The following is a 17,005-nucleotide window of genomic DNA, read 5'->3' on the forward strand; positions in this document are numbered from 1 at the left end:
TACATGATAGGGACTGAGGGAGCACATTGTGCTTCAGTAATCCTGCCTAGCACAGTGACCCCTATTCACAGATTCATAGATTCTAGGGCTGGAATGGACCTTGAGAGGTCATCGAGTCCAGTCCCCTGCCCTAGAAAGATGTTGTTTCTGGTGTACTTTAGAGCTGTGTTTCCAAAACTTGGGACACCGCTTGTGTTGAGAAAGCCCCTGGCAGGCCGGGTTGGTTTCTTTACCTGCCGTGTCCCCAGGCCTGTCTGATTGTGGCTCCCACTGGCCCCAGTTCACTGCTCCAGACCAATGGGAGCTGTGGGAAGCGGTGGCCAGTACGTCCCTTGGCCCACACCGCTTCCCACAGCTCCCATTGGCCTGGAGCAGTGAACCGCGGCCAGTAGGAGCAGCAATCGTCCAAACCTGCGGACGCGGCAGGTAAACAAACTGACCCAGCCCGATGGGCTTTCCCTACGCAAGCAGAGTCCCAAGTTTGGGAAACACTGTTTTAGAGTATCTCTGAGGCTGCTTTAAATTACTGAACAGTGTAAACTGACCTTGAGATGCTCCGAGGGAAGGTAAAAATGACTTAGATCCATCTTCTCCTTGCACCCATCACTAAAATTATGCCCCAAGCACAGTTTCATCAGACATAAGTAGAAGAATAATGAAATTTTGAGAACATCTTACATAATCTTGCCTTTCCGCCCTATAAAACGTTGAGCTTGTTTGGGAACTGGAGCACTGATTGTAACTGTTTTTCAGGCATGAGGCCATGTGTTGTAATGCAACAGCACTTTGCTCATCTCATCCTGTAAAATGGGGATGGCACACGGTGCAAGGTCCCTTTGACGCTGTTAGAACACCTAGCTACTTATAATTCACTAGTTAGCTGCACTCTTAACGTTTGCATGCTTTACAGATATGCCTCCTCGAGGAGATGTGTGGGAACAGAATGGTGCCAAGAAGGGAACGCCGAAGGTAATGTAATGGATGTTGCTGGTGTTTTTGAATTCTCGGAAAATCATGCTGGCTTTTAAGCATTCTAAAGCAGCCACTGCAACATTGCTGCAGCCAGCTTCAGTGCTGCTTTAAGGCAGCTGCTACAAATAAGCATTCACAATTGCAGATGTTTCCTCTTTTTTTTTAACTCCTTGCTTACCACTGGCGGGAAGTGTTTGCTTATTTATCTTAATGAAGTGTCTGTTCAGGGGACTGGATGGCCCAAGGGCTTTGTAACACAATATATTGCCTTTCATCTGTAGCTCAGGAGTTCAAATCCAGCACAGCTGGTAAGGGTCCAAAAGCCATTACTATCCAGAGGCTGTTTGGTGACCAGTGTGAAATGAGTTAGGCCATCTCTGTCTGTTTACTGATAGACAAGTGCCAACTTCACCATAAAAAATATACAGTTGGTACTAACGATCACTCATTTTTGACTTTCTTAGGAGAGAGATTAAGGACATGAGTGAGCCATGAAGACATCCACAGTGATGAGTCTCATTAGGTCAAGATTTGAGGCACATGGACAAAGAAGCTTGCACACCTGCAAACCATGCTGCTCCTTTTCCCTTAATAGGGAATTTAAAATCAGAAGTTTTCAACCTGGCTGGCTGATATTAGGCTCCTAAATCTATATTTAGACACCTAGATGTAAGTGGCTTGGTTTTCATATGTGCAGAGCACCCATAAATGTCAGTGAAGTCAGTGGGAGCTGAAGAGATGCAGCGTCTGTGAACTTTTATTTGGGTGCTTTAAAAGGCAACTTTAGCTCTTACGGTATCAAGTATTTCCAGCCATGCTGGAAATTAAATATACATACTGATACAGTATATCATTCAGTGCCCATAGAGTTAATATGTTGGGAATTAGCTGAAAGGCATCTCTTCAGGTGCTGATCAGGAAAACACTGCATGGGCTATTAAAATAGCTGCTTTTGGTAGGGTTGCAGGTCAGGGGTAGCTTACTCCCATATCCTCCCTTGTAGCCTGACCTGTGCACCACTCTTTTTAAGGTCAGGCCCTTAACATCAGGAACCTGTTAGAAAGAAAGACGGATAGTTTTTAAAGCTCTTGCCATTCTTAGGGTTAAGTTTGGAGGGATGGGATAAGGCCAAATAAACCTTTATCGATTGAAAAATAAACCATACCTAAATTTGAATCACAAACTCATTCAAACCTGTGAATGGCCAAAAAGTCAACAAGCCTGATCTTGCCCACAATGCAATAGTCACCATGATTAGTTTTGAGCCATGCTTTGCAGCCCTAATGGTAACATTCTCATCTGTTAGTTACTGTTTCGTCTGTAATATCATGATAAATGGGGTTAAATTGGTATACCTGTGTTAATTAAACAAAAGATGGCAGAGACAGCTTTCATTTCCGAAATTCTTTTATGTGCATTATTTCCCAGGGCTTCACAGCTGGGGAAAAAATAACAAATCCAGACGCATTAGGCATAATTTTTCAGCCCAGCAGATAAAGCTATTTTACTCATACAATGATCCATGATCTTTTTGGTATCATGGAATATTTAATTATTTTGCTGCTACATGGCAGTTTCCTTTACTCTTCTTTTCTCTGCATGTGCATGTATGTGTGCACGTTTGTAACAATGTTTTCCTGTTAATCATAAGGAAATGTGCACATGCATAAGTGCCAGGACTGGGGGGAAAAATGATACAAGTTCATGCCTTGTAATTTTCAAACTTTGTCTGCAGATTAGTATGTGTAAACATAATTCTGCCCCTCTTCATCTTGGATAATTGGTCACAAATGCAACTTGACACTTTTCAGAGCAGACACTTTACATACTTCTGAAACATTGCTGAACTTTTTGGCAGGAATTCATTTGCTTTCTAACTCAGCCTCTCATTTATGGCCCAATCCTGCCATTCTTATTCCACCAATTGCAGTGCAGTGTTCTGACAGAGTAAAAGAAGCAAAAGCAGAACCAGATCCTTAACTGGTGCAAACAAACACAGCTCCATTGGAGCTACATCAATTTACACCAGCTGAGGTTCTGGCCTTGCCAACACTCGTTGAATGAGGTGACATCACATTGTCAGAAAACACAACAAATGTTAATGCATCTATAGCTATCACACAGCAATACCAGCATCCTCTAGGGAGCTAGTCACAGGTAGCCCTGTGTTTCAATTCTCATTCTCCCAGCCTGTCTTTCAAACCATGCCCATGTACAACTCAGCCTGTGGCGGAGGAGAAGCCCGTTAATCTATATAAAGTGGAATATATAAAGTTTAAATTACTCCACATACTTTTATGCTGTTAATCAGTCCATTGTTTGTGCTGACATTCTGTGACTGCTGTGTGTTTACTTAACATGCACAGTTACTGTAAGAACCGAGCAGACTGCACAACCCACTTAGAAGTGCTTGCCAGATCCCAGGGAGGGTTTCTGTGTGTAATTCCAGTGTTATTTTTAGGTAGGAGCATGTTCCCCTAAGATTGTCACTGAGAACATTTTATTTTATCCAATGACTTATTTCAGTTTTATTCCAGAAGTCTCTGACCACAGTAGTCTTCCATGCACATGCACATCCATTAACATTCAGTGTAAAATATGGGCCACTCACTTTCCATTTACTGGTATTTGTTTATTTTTCAGTGTATTGAGCACGTGCCCGTTGCACTTTTCAGTTTTGAAGCTGGATTCATTATGGTGCAACACCACTACATTGCTTTCTTCATCCAGAAAATGGATAGAAAAGGAACAGATTGAGTTTAGTTTGAGAAACAGGTGGAGGTTCAGGTGGAGCCTTATTTTATCTGAAATGTCTTGCTCCTCTCTAATATTAAACCTATTTGTTAGATGTAGCCTGCACAGCACGCTAATTTTTGCAGGAACTATTTGGTTCATACTGTACCTTACAAGACCAAACTTATATCCAGTCAATAGACCAACTTCTGCCTCAGTCTCACTGGGTTCACACTAAAGGCAGATGAGCGGAGGAGAAAAAGGTAGTTTGAGGCCCATTTCTGCCACCCCTAGTCTTTTGTGTCAGCTAGGAGGTGAATCATCACCTGGCACAAGTTATAGCAGTAGCTGGAATGATAGTTCCTTTGGCCTTGTATGTCCTGGCCCCACACCCTCCAGTCCCTGTCACAATCCCTTCTCATCACCAGCCCAAACCTGAACACTCCCATTCTATGGTAGGGAAACAGGTGATGTAAAGACTGCTAAACCAGCTTCATAAAGCAGAGGGATTCTCCTACATCAAGGGAACCCCTAACTGCCTATTGGCACAGCTTGTCTCTGGGCTTGTGCTGGAGCAGTGCAAAGGAGAACTTAGGCTAGGCCAGGGATCTGTCCCTTTGACTTCATGGGCAAAATTCAGCCCATATTAACTTAGAAGCATTCGAATTAGTTTGTCTAGTTTCAGGATAGGAAAGAACCAGAGGAGCCAGAAGTACTGGTAGGGTGACCAGACAGCAGATGTGAAAAATCAGGACAGGGGGTGGAAGGTAATAAGAGCCTATATAAGAAAAAGACCCAAAAATCAGGACTGTCCCTATAAAATCGGGACATCTGGTCACCCTAAGTACTGGCTGTGGTCTTCCAGCACTGTCACTGACAGAAATGTTGGTAATTACTCCCAAGGAGTAATAGTTAAGAAAATAAAAGAAAATTAAGTGTGGTAAAGGACTGCTTCACACAACAGCTACTCTTAATCAACGTATTTTCTGTGTCAGTGTGCATGCTTGCTAGATATGAGTGGCTCAGTAATGGCACAAGTGACGAAAGAGAACCCACAGCACGTCACTGATTCTAGTGCCAAGTACAAACAGGCCCTGAGTCAAAGCCCAAAAAGGCCTGGCATAGCACTACATCACCCTAAAGGGAGATTTCCAAACTCATGGTCATTAGGCACCAAACTCTCACAGACTTTCATCCGGATTTGGATGCCTAACTGCTCTTTGTACTTTTTAAAATGCCCCTGTTAAGCTTTGTTTTAGGGACTTGTAACAAGAGTACAAATAACTCTTTAATCCTGATACAGTATAAAAAAAAACTTTTCCCCTAAATCCTTGCCTAGGCTAAAGATCTGACTTAAACCCACAAAAGAGCATTCAGAGTTTAGGATGATCCTCCATCTTGAACTCACAACATTGAGCCTAGAATAGGGCAGCCAGCAGGCATACATAAGGTTACCCACTGATGCAAGCCATCTGTTGCAATGCCTCATGAATGCTGTTATTGAAAGTGAGTAAATTGTTGCTTTAATGGGCAAAAATTTGCTTGGTGTACTCATAGTGTTGTGGCCAAATTCCAGTGTTGGTAATTACATTCTGCCTAACTGCAGAATTTGTGTGTGGTGGGGATGAGGGAGGTTCCTTCCTTTCCTACTGTTCTAAATTATAGTCTAATGTTGCTATCCACGTAAAACAGTTGTTGAGTTTTCCTGTATTTGTGAATCAAATGATCTGTGAATATGCAAAACTTTTTTTTTTTTGAATCCAGCTGGGTAATCCTATAGTATTATTTAAAAGTAATCTGATTATTACAAGATGTCTATATTAAAAAGAACAAGTGAAGTTTATCTGTATTGCACTTCCATTGCCATCTGTAGCATTACACCAGAGATAACTTGGGCCATCCATTGTAATAACCATCATGAGTTAGTTTTCTAAAATCACTGGCTAACTTGTATCTTAAATGATTGGAATCAAAAACTAGTAGGTCGCTCCTATTTGAAAATAGTTTTGTGTCACAAGTAGGCCTTTTTGTTTAACTGTTATGCAAGAAATAAGAATACTTAATTATGACAAATCAAACATCTGAATCTCTGAATGTAGCATATATTAATCTACAGTACTAATATAGTAAAGGCTGGATTGAAAAAATGGGTTTATTTGGAAATTTACTTATTCCTAAAAGCATGTATCCAGATCATTTTTATGCTGGATCTCTTGTCCCCCATGGGCTATATTACATAACTGGATGCCAATGAAATGTCCGCAAATGATAAAAACTAAACAAAACATCATTTTCTTTTTGGTCCCTGGAGAGTTGGGAGAGAGGACAGCAAGAGAGAAGGTGCCTGCAGAGGGCAGGGATTCTGTCTGCTAAAATTCATCATCAAATCTCTCCCGTCTCTGGGACTCCATTTGAGTGCCTGGGTCCACTCAAGCTGACCTCATTGCACAATCAGAAGTCTCTTGATCTTAACAGAGAAACCAAAAAGGAAAATAAATGCTAAGTGTCCAGCTCAGAGGATGTGACATGAACTTTGGAAAGATGAAAGATATGAGGAACTTTTAATATTCAAAATGATAAATTGTTGCAGTCGGTGGATTAGGGATGAGATGACTGGGGAATCCAGACTGGTGCACCTTTGGGTCAATTCACTTCTCGTGTCTTCAACGTTTTGTTTAATTTAGGAGGAAACAATTCTGAGCTGAGATAAAATCTACAAAAAACCTGACACTAAATCACTACACAGGCTAACATAACAATTTAATCTAGCCTGTGTTTCCCCTAGCTTTATACCTACGGTCTGATTTCTTCTTCTTCTGTTTCTGACATCTATTTTTATTTTACTGGGCTAACCTTAACTTGGAAGCTCAAGGATCTGAGTGGTTTCATTCTGGGTACAGCTGGCCGATATACGAGCTCATTTATGACCAACAATAACGGTCCCAATCTTGGAGTCACTGGGACATCAGTGGGAACATTACAGGACAAATATTTGTATTATATGTGCTAAAGGATCAGTAATTAAATCTCTTGTTTTGGGGCATTAGGTGACCATAGCAGATGTCACAAAGTGTTTTCCCCCCATGTCCAGCACTGGCCTTGTGCATTATGAAAATATTCTCCTTCCTCTGGTGTGTCATGCCCAGGACACTGTTGGAGCCAGAACACTGAAATTAATGGACTTATAGTTCAATCTGATGTATCAGATCAGTATTTAGCTATTTCCAATTCTTCATTTAGGGATTTATTCTTTCCTTACTGCTACTGGGAGTGGCAAGAATTATAAAATTTAGACCAGGCCTTATTAAAATCACGGACACCGAGCTCTTATCCCTAAAAAACAGTTTTACACAACCAGTCTCAGAGCCCTGAGTCTCCTAATAAAATATTTGGCTAGGTAAGAGAGCAAATTTAATATTCAGAACCTTGGCCTGTCTTGATCCATCCCCCGTGGATGGTATGGGAACAAGTCTTAGAGGGGAAACCATGTATTTCTGTGATTAAACAGAGTCAGCAGCAATAGTTTAAAATACTATTGGAGTGTCTGGCAAGGGACACAGGGCCAGATGTTTAAAGGTATTTAGGCACCTAAATATGAGGGTAAGCACCTAGTGGGGTTTTCAAAAACACTTGGGTACCTATCTCCATCTTTAGGTACCTAACTACCTTTAAAATCTAGCCCATAGACTATTGGAGGGTGCAACATGATGTAGGTCACACAATCAAAGTATCCCAAGCTGCTGCCCAGGATGCTTCAAAGGAATGCTGTTTCGGGTCTGCTCTGATTTCTAATTAGATAATGAATGATGTAGTACTCTAAAGCCAACCTGGAATTTGTGTTAGCACTTTGCATGTATGAATGGCAAAGGAATACTGATTTCATATTGATTTAAATGATCCAGCAAAAGAATGTTTAAACATCATGTGCTTGATGCCCAGCTATGCCAGAGCACCTGGAAATATCAAATTAATTCCAGATGTTCTGGCACTGACAAACTTCTTTCTTTTACAGCCACACAACACGGACACACACACCATGTGACTTCCAGTTCCACAAATAAGACTGAGCTGTTTCTGCTCCTGGTGGGTTGATAACTCTGAATTGCAAGTGCTGGAAAGAATTTTAATCTACATAGTTTTAAAAGAGAGGGGGCTTTTAAATATGCTGCAAACAATTTGTGATGGTCATCTCTAAAATGCCGGTCCATTATCCTTTTCCATTTGGAATGAATGAGGCTAATTAATTTCAGGCCATACTTGATGAGGTCAGCACCATGCGAAGGGTGCGTGCTAGACATTGCTAATCTCTTTCAGCTGAGAGTGATGAATTAAAGATGAAGCATGCCTTTGCAGGCCTAATTTAGAATGTATATCAAAAACCTACAGCAAATAATACTATACCCTACAACAAAGGATAACTTGTTCTCTCAGGCTCCCATGTAGTGTTGATTTTAAAGCCATTTTCATTTCACTTTGGAATTCCAGCTGTGGATGGGTGAAACAGTTCAGAGAAATCAAGCTTTCTCAGCCTGCATGGACAAAGTGATGGTGGGGGAAAGAACTAGTCAGTGTTTGATCCTGTATGTATTGTGATTCTAACTGTATGCACTACATTTAGTAAAGCCGTCAGAGTCCTGCATTCCCCAAGAGAATAGTACCTGTGCCATATTACCCCTGTGCACCAAAGGAGTTTTCCTAACATATTTTAAAGTCTAAAGGGAAAGCAATACATTTGTTAATGATGGTTCTTATCAATTTTTACTGGGTTTCTAAGTTTCCTCTGTTCTATAGGCATGGCGTTTAATGTCTGTTGGGACAAAAATAATAACACACAAGTTTCCAGGCCAACAAAGAACTAGCTCTCTCCACTCTTACTCACATTGAGTAGCAACTTCCTCCTTGAATAGTCCCATTTGCTTGCGTAAGTAAGGGTAGCAGAATTTGGCCCAAAAGGTTGCTATGAAAGTCACTGTTAAACTAACCAGGCCTGATCCTCAGACAGTGTTAAAGGGGGCAGATCAATTTAATTAAACGTAGTTGTGCTGATTTATGACTGACTCAGTTCTCATCGACGGCCAAGTCTTTCCATACTTCGGCAAAACTCAGATTGAAATCAACAGGAGTTTTGCCTGAGTAAGAGACTGCAGGATTTGGCCCCATATGCAGCAAGAAATTAGACATAATTGTCACTGCTGTAAAACAGATAATATGAAATGTAAATCTGTTCTCTGGAGGGAGAGGTTGAAAACAATAGACCTCCAGCTACCCCAGCACTGTGTTTCTTAGTACCTAGCGATTAGCTGAAATTCTTGACAGGTTATTGTAATGAATCAAAGTTCCCAACTGGTGGCCATAACCGGCTGCTGTCTTTGTATCCCAGTAGTCCTCATTAGAACAAAGCTGCTTCGAATTAAATCCAATCTACATGCCGAATCAATCTTTCAACCCTTTGATTGCTTCTGAAAATATTTATATTTCTTAATAATGCACATTTTGTCCCACAGCCTTTGATTAAACCCAGACAAGGTCTAGAAAAGCCTAGAGTGTATATGGAAGGGGTTATTTGGGACAGGAAAAGAAAGATAAAGAACACAGGTTTTTCCCATTGTGGAACCATTAGAGTGTATAAATCTAGCAAATTTAGTTGTATAAGCATCAGAGTGGGTTGGTAATAAATACAGATTGGCGTATTATAGTAACCAAATGGAGTTTATGGATTATGCTCAGTAGTTCATAATTCTCCAATGCTGCACTCTAGCTAGCTTCTCACTGCACTGAACTTTATTAATATTCTCTTTGCATGTTTCCTGCTGAAAAGTTAAAAATTGCAATGATACTCTACATAATACCAACATATTTAAAGGATCTTCCCCTCCAACTAATTTCAGGGAATCATTTTTAGAGGGTTTAATTAGAAGAAACAGATGCTGTAAATCAGCTACTAACTCCATTAAAAGTCACCAATTTACACCACTTGCGGATCTGGCCTTAAGTTCATGAAAATCAGAATTTGAATATAAACAAGTAAACCACTATTACTACTTATCCAATTAATTTTGTAGGTGGTCAGCAAGGGCCTCTGGTGTGGGAAACACAAAGGCTTTCCAGCTGCAGCCCATTGTAAGCAGCATGTAATATGTTTAGTAAAAGGTGATGTAAACTACAGGTAAGATAAGGTGGCAGGGGAAATAGGGATATATGCCTTGGCTGAGAAGTTATTGGATGATTATTAAAATTTGCGTAGCCAGGTCCTGATTCTGCATAATGGGAATTATGCCCTTGCTTGGAAACATAGGTCAAATGAGGGGAAATTCCTTGGCATTCCACCCTAAACATAAGTGACTCTTCTTATCTATAATAATAATGAGAAGGTGCCGGGGGAGTTGACTTTTTACAAACATGTTAGAATAAATCAGCTGGGCAAAATTATTACTATCCCTGAGTAAAGGGGAGAAATTTTTCAGAACTGAATCAAAAATATCTTATTTAATTATAATAACCAGGATGGTAAAGGCAGATCTAGTAGATTTGGTCCCTTTGCTGGTAAATTTTCATTATAGTTAAGCAAGTCTTCAGTAAAGGATGGAAGGAAAAATTCTTACTCAAAATGCTTTTCAGTCATTTAACACACATTTCATTGTATTACACTGCCATTTCCTAAATACGTTATTTATTATCATTAATTATCTTATTAATTCTTATTATTATTATTTATTATCTTCTGAGTCTTGACCACTATTCTGCATTAAAATGTGGTTAGGATATATGGTCTTCCAAAGTAGGGGAACTTATGTATTATCACCAGGAAAAAAAATCCTTGTGTCAGAGATACAGGACCTGATCCAAAGCCTACTGAACTTAATAGAAAGACTCTCATTAACTTTAGTAGATTTTGGATCAGGCCCTTAGTAAAGATGTTATATGATGAAGCCGATATTTTATGAATACCTTCTTCTGTTATTTGACAAGCCCAATTTTACACTGCACTTGGAGTTCATTATTGAAAAGAAGCCTTTTGTGTGAGAACTTTAAAATATATCCTTTAGTGAAGAGACACACAAAACACAGAGAGTATTGTCTTACAGGGTGCTTTTATTAAAGAGTTCCAGCCTAAAGGTATATGCCTATTTTTAAAAGAAATTTTCTGATTGTAGATAACTGCTCAATTTGATTTAGTGTCGAATGATAGTGATGGGGTTGATAACTGAGCATTCATCGGTAATTCATCTTGTGCTAGTAGAAATTTACAGCAAAGCAGTGCTTTCCTAACACTGACAAGTCCTATTAATCTTCTTCAGACACATTTCAATAGGTGTCTCCATCTGTGCCCAACATCTAAACACTCTGGCATCACTAGGGACTTTGAGACACCTTCATTTCAGGTTACACTAGTGAAAATGTGATACTAGATTGCACTCTATTTTTAACCTAATTCTCTTTTTTCATTCAATTAGCCTTTCTTGCCTGCATTTTTCAACTTATATGTAATATCCTTTTTCCCAGAAAGAGCTTAAATGGAGATTTTATTTCTTATAGAAACAAAATATACTATGTTGAGAGCAACTAAAAACTTTAACTTTTAAAACAGCATAATACAGTTCACAGTTACTGTGGAACTAGAGATACTGGCTGCAAACGTGTCATCTGTATAGCATGCCCACAAGGCAAAATATATCTGTCATAATGCAACTCTTACCGGCATTATTAGGCCTGGAGAGAGGAAGGAGTGAAATTGAGTTTATTCTTTTTCCAGGTTACCAATTTTTTAAACAGTTCATTGCACAGCACTTTGGTTTTGAAATCCAATATAATCCCAAAAGCATCCATGTGTGCTCAGCTATGTACAGATCACAACCGTCTAACACACCTCTCTTTACATGTACAGCTAATACATGAACAGACATTGCACAGTCAAATTAGAGCAATAACATTTATGGGTGGATTATGCTTGTTACTAAAAGAAAAGTAATTTGCAAACCACATGGACAAAGTATATGCAAAATGTATGTGAATTTCCTCTCAGAACCGAATGTCGTTAGCTTCACTTTCAAACCTGCAATGGGTTTGTTAGCAGAGGTAGCATAGCTTTTAAGATTATTCATTTCAAAAAACCCAGTCACTTACTCCACATGAACATTTCAGTTATGTTTTAAAAGAAAAGCTGGAGATACTTTCCTAATATTGATGTATCATATTGATCTCTGAGTAGCTGCTTCAGTTTCCACAAAAATCGTGTAGCAAACTTTCTCCTTAAAAAATCCAAACAATAAGTCAAATGAATAAATGTGTAGCAGCAGAACTAGGACAGAGTCTCAGACTTTATTTCTCGCTTCTATGAAGTTCTCCAACACCGTCCTGTGAGTCATGTTATAGATCTAAATGACCTTATTGTAGGTGGCAAGTTTAAATGTGCCATATTAATAACTTGTTATCCAAGACAAATTAAGTCCTTATGTGTCAAAAGCACTCTGCTCTGGATTACCTACAAGACAAGTATTTATTGAATAAACGTTGGATCCAATTTCATTTTAATGTGAGTGACTGTATGCTTCAGCCTTTTAGAATGAGATAAAAACACTCAAACCTATAACTCTGTTGCAACATTACACCTAACTTGTCTATTTCTATTATTGTCTCTTTAAAGTGGGATATGGATAGGGGTTTTTGTTTTGTTTTGTTTTAAAGGTTTTATTATTATTATCATTCTGAAGAGCAAGGGGAGAGATAGAAAAAAGGCTGGCATTCAGCCTAAAGAGAAATCATTGAAACAAATTAATCCTATGCCGTTTAAATTGACATGGTAATCCATCATCAGCAAAGGCAAACTCTGAAAGCAATCTAGAATCTGCAGTGTTCTTTCACTGGCCCTGAGGCACAAAGACAGATAGTAAAAGAGGAGGAAAAAAATCATAAAAGTTAGCAATGCCTTGGAAAAGAGAAGGGGGGCCGGGGAAGAAACAGCTTTCACTTTTCCTGCTTCTAAATATCCAGTTCAGAAAAGAATCCTGATTAACCTTCAACAGTTGTTTACTAAGCTGAGTGTCAAGTCATCATCAGCTGCAAAGCACTGAGAGTTTTTCATATAGTGCCAAACCTTTATAAACTCTAACATGCAAAACTATACCAAACATCAACTTTGGCAACTCTCTCCATTTGTGCCTTATATCAGCCTAAACTTAGTTATTTCAAATGGACAAAACTGTACCCTTTCTTCATAACATTGTACTGGCATTGAAAAGTAATAGTCTTGATTTGCAAACAGTTGATGGCAAAGGTTTGTTTGACAATCTAGTCCCCACCCCTGTCTGTTCAGGATTGTCTACTAAACTATATTTCCTCTGGCTTTATCTAATCTAGTTTTAAATATCTCTAGTGATGAGACCTTTTGCATTTTTAACTTTTAGAACACATGCTGCAGGGGAACAATTTAAACATCTCAGGCCTTGGAAGCCAATTGCACTGAAGCCGCTATCATCATAATATAAAGTTATCTGCCACCAATCCAGAACTGAGCTGTCTAAGAACAGCTTCTACTGCTCCTACTTTTCTTTTAAGCTAACAGATCCATTACTTTTATCCTCACTAACTGGGTCTAGCAATCCAAAAAGTAGAATGTTTGTTATTGAATTAATACTTTGAATTTTAGACAGTAAAATAACATAAAATAAAAGTAGAAAGCTAGGGAAGGAATAATACCTTAGAGTTAGAAACAGACATAGTATGAAGACAAAGTCAGACAACTTTGTGCCAAAGGCAAAGAGGTGAAAGGCTGGATAATCTGAACCATAGCCAACATCTGCCCTATTTTAATTTAGCTGGGATAAAGTTTCTTGTTTATTATTAAGAAAACTTTATGTGGTAGAGAAGCCCGTGAGCAATGTTATCAAAACTGTTTTATTGGTGTATGACATGCCATACTATTATGGGTGTTTTGAAAAAAAAAAAAGAATCCCTTCTCATTCCAAAGCAACCCAGTTCTCAGGTTCCACTATTTAGGATGACAATTTCATTTCCCTATGAAGCACTGCAACTGGACCTGAAACGCATAGGGAAGGTTAACTGCTCAGTATCGGTCAAAATAATTAATTTTTAGTTGAAGAACTTCAAAAGGTTTAAACGTGCCAAAATGACATTTGCAAGTCACTATCAGAGATGTTTGCTGAATATCAGTGTAAAGAATGGCTGAAGTAAATAACTGTATTCTGCATAACAAAAAATTGCTAGCATTGAAAATGATCTCACTTGATTTCTGAATTTATTTTCCCTCTCTGTAGCAAGACTTCTTAGATTTAGTAACAAAATATACGATAATATATAAAAAGGGGTAAATATAGGGACTGAAATAACTCCACTGACTTCAGCTACCTGGTCTGTGTCCAAAGAAGGTGGAATACTTAAGTATATCTAAGATTAGGATACGATTGAAACCATAACATTTTTATAAGCAACAATATATTTAAAATCCAAAATAGGGTTATTTCATTATCAGATAATACTTAAATCAAATTAAATATTGTAGCTGGAAATAAAGTTGTATGTAATTGTTCCCTACTAAAACCTAAAACTGGTCCTAGTTTTTAAAATTTGTTCTTCCTGGCACTTGATATAAGGCAAGCTTGTCACAAAAGGCCACATCTGCCATTTTTCACTGTTTGCTGGTATCCCCTTGCTTTAATATTTTCAGTTTAGTTTAATTCTTTAACATGATAAAATCTTATCCAAGTTACCTCAAACACATAGGATTTTTTATAAGACTGATTCATTTCTTATAAATAGAAAACCAGCACCATTTTAAATAGTGTCTACAAAAATAAGGGAGGAAATGCGAAGAAATGTATACCTAGATTGATAGGCAGTTGTTTCTTAAACACTCAGTACAGAGTTCACTATTGTGTAAAATAGCTCATCTTAATTCAGTTCAGAGCACAGAGTCTAAAATATGCATTTAAAATATTTCCAAGAAAGCTTCAGCCTTTAAGAGGAGGGGGAGTTTTAATTAAGAGGTTTTAAATATGCAATTGATCAAAAAATCTCTTAAATTCATGTTATGTTGTTCAGCTGTGGTTATGTGTGTACATCTGTCTGTTCCTGTCTAGGCTTATTGGATATTTCTGATAGCTGTATTTCTATTTATGTAATGCCTAATGCAGGCCCTAGAATGTAGTAACTGCTTCCCTAAATAATCTGTTTCTGCTTTAAAAAAAAACAACCCAAAAACCTAAAAAAGCCTTAGAATTTTTATAAATAAAAATTAATGTAGCTCAGTTTTCATTTTTATATTTGATAAGAATGTTATTTTTAAAGCTGAATATTTAAAATATATATGATTTCATACTTTCAACTGCCTAAGATTCTGCTAATAATTTTTGGACTTGTCTCTTAAAAATCACAAGCCACTAGAAAGTCTTCATTATTATGTCTGTTGAAAGGAAGACAAGTAAAAAATAGAGGTAATGATTACTATTATTGAGGGAGGTCACTTTTTTTATTTTTGCTTATCAGAATGATGGGTTAAAATATAGTTATATTCTAAAACCAGAGCTTGTTAAATAGACTGGAGCATATTACAGTTACCATTCAGATTATTTGCTATTCCAGTTTTCTTGTTAATTTGAAGATAAAATAAATGTACGCAGAGATCATATTTAAACATGCTCACCAAAAATGTTGCCACCTGCCCCAGTAGTTAACATATTTCTATCTTCATACTGGGAAAAAGGAAACAAGCAAGCAAACAAACAAACAATTCAAATGTATAGGTGAAGATTTGAACGTGACAAATATTGTGTGAAATACATAGAAACCTGCAAACAATTGAATTGCTTTAAAAATAGTTTGACAGCGTTCAAAGATACAACTCAATATCATGTTAAAAGATTTACGAACAGAGAATGTGAAGCAAAAATGCAAATTTCTACAGTGTTATTGTGTGTGTGTGTAAGTACATATATAGGCATGTAGATACAATTTGAGAGTTTTTAACTTTCAACATCAGTGATTCATCTTGAACCAATACACTACAACTACCTATTAAAATATCAGCCAGGTGTGCTGGCAGGCAAATATACTTGGAGAATTATTTCTAAATTTCTTCTTTAAAAGTTATAATTTGACTATGGAAGAGGAATCTAAAGTGATGGTTTGGGGGCTGGTAAGTATACTTTTTGCAATATCTGACATTTTTAGAATATTTTCATTTACTCCATGTTTTAAAAGTAGTGAAAAAGAACATCTGCAATGAAGTCAATCAAAAATATTGTTTTACAAAAGTGTGCATATATTTATAAGTGTTATGCATGCGGCTGTATGATATGTATACATAAGCAGGCAAGACAGTTCTCTTTCCATTTCCATTTTCCTTCGTATTAGAGAAAAAAGAAATAGGAAGAAGCAGAGTTCTTAAACCTTGCAGCCACACTGCATCTAATGCAATCTCCTTTCTTCCCTAGCATCTCTCTCTGTCTCTCTCTCACACACACACACACATCCTTTAGATTAGCATAGTTAACCTTGGTTCTGTGCTGGAGCAGGAAGGGTTAATGAAACCAAGCTCTTTACGACCTCGAGGGTCAGACTCTTCCTATCTGCAATCTAAGGAATTAGGTAAAGAGGTTATAAGATTATAGTGGGAGGCGTTATAGGCCCTCCTGGCCTCACACCTGAACATATTGGTCTACTCCCCTGGGATTCTTAAAAAATCGCTTCAGCTATGGAAAACTGTTAATTAGGCTGTGTCTATCCTGGGGTTTCCTGTTGCATTAGTGATCCAGCAGGGCTGTATGAACCCCGTAGCCTTACATGAAATTCATCTAATATACCTCTCCCCCTCGCCCTTTCTCCCATCCCACCCTCCAAGACCTGTAACAGCAGCAGCCATTTGTTTAGGGCGAAAATAGCGTTTGGATTAAGGGCATACAAAGGAATGAAAAGCCATTTTCTCGGCCACTTCGCAGATATTAATAATCAGTTGCCTATTGGTAGCTGTTTCCAACTTCAGTGCTTGCAAAATTAGCCCTTCGAGAAGTGAAAAGCCATTTTCCCATCAGTTCTGCTCTTAGATTCCTAATTTAAGATCCCTTCATCCTTCTCAGAAAATAGCATCATTCGAGCGGCTTCTAAAACTTTCCCTTGGTGGTATGGACTTAGTTCTATTCAGTGACACCCTCTTTGGGTTTTTTCCCCCAAAGAAAAGATATACGTTGCAGCTAGTCCCCTTAATATTGCGAAAATACCATTTATTCTATGCAAAAATTCACGGGGATCTTTACATAGACTACCTTCACGTTGATTGGCAGAGTCA

The 17,005-nt window shown here is 38.2% G+C and overlaps 1 long non-coding RNA gene across 3 annotated transcripts in view; it reads right to left on the reverse strand.

The window, feature by feature from the left end:
- The window catches only part of LOC127057923 (uncharacterized), a 36,836-nt gene that overhangs the window by 13,406 nt on the left and 6,425 nt on the right, over window positions 1-17,005 (reverse strand). For 2 of the 3 annotated variants that reach the window (XR_007776232.1, XR_007776231.1), the window contains exons 2-3: window positions 15,365-15,413; window positions 2,328-2,410 (exon numbers count right to left, since the gene is read on the reverse strand). This is a non-coding gene — a long non-coding RNA (uncharacterized LOC127057923). The remainder of the gene's footprint in view (window positions 1-2,327; window positions 2,411-15,364; window positions 15,414-17,005) is intronic. The other variant, XR_007776233.1, reaches the window with a different exon arrangement.

The sequence above is a fragment of the Gopherus flavomarginatus genome, chromosome 9 (assembly GCF_025201925.1).
Source record: "Gopherus flavomarginatus isolate rGopFla2 chromosome 9, rGopFla2.mat.asm, whole genome shotgun sequence".
In the NCBI taxonomy this organism is placed as follows: domain Eukaryota; kingdom Metazoa; phylum Chordata; order Testudines; family Testudinidae; genus Gopherus; species Gopherus flavomarginatus.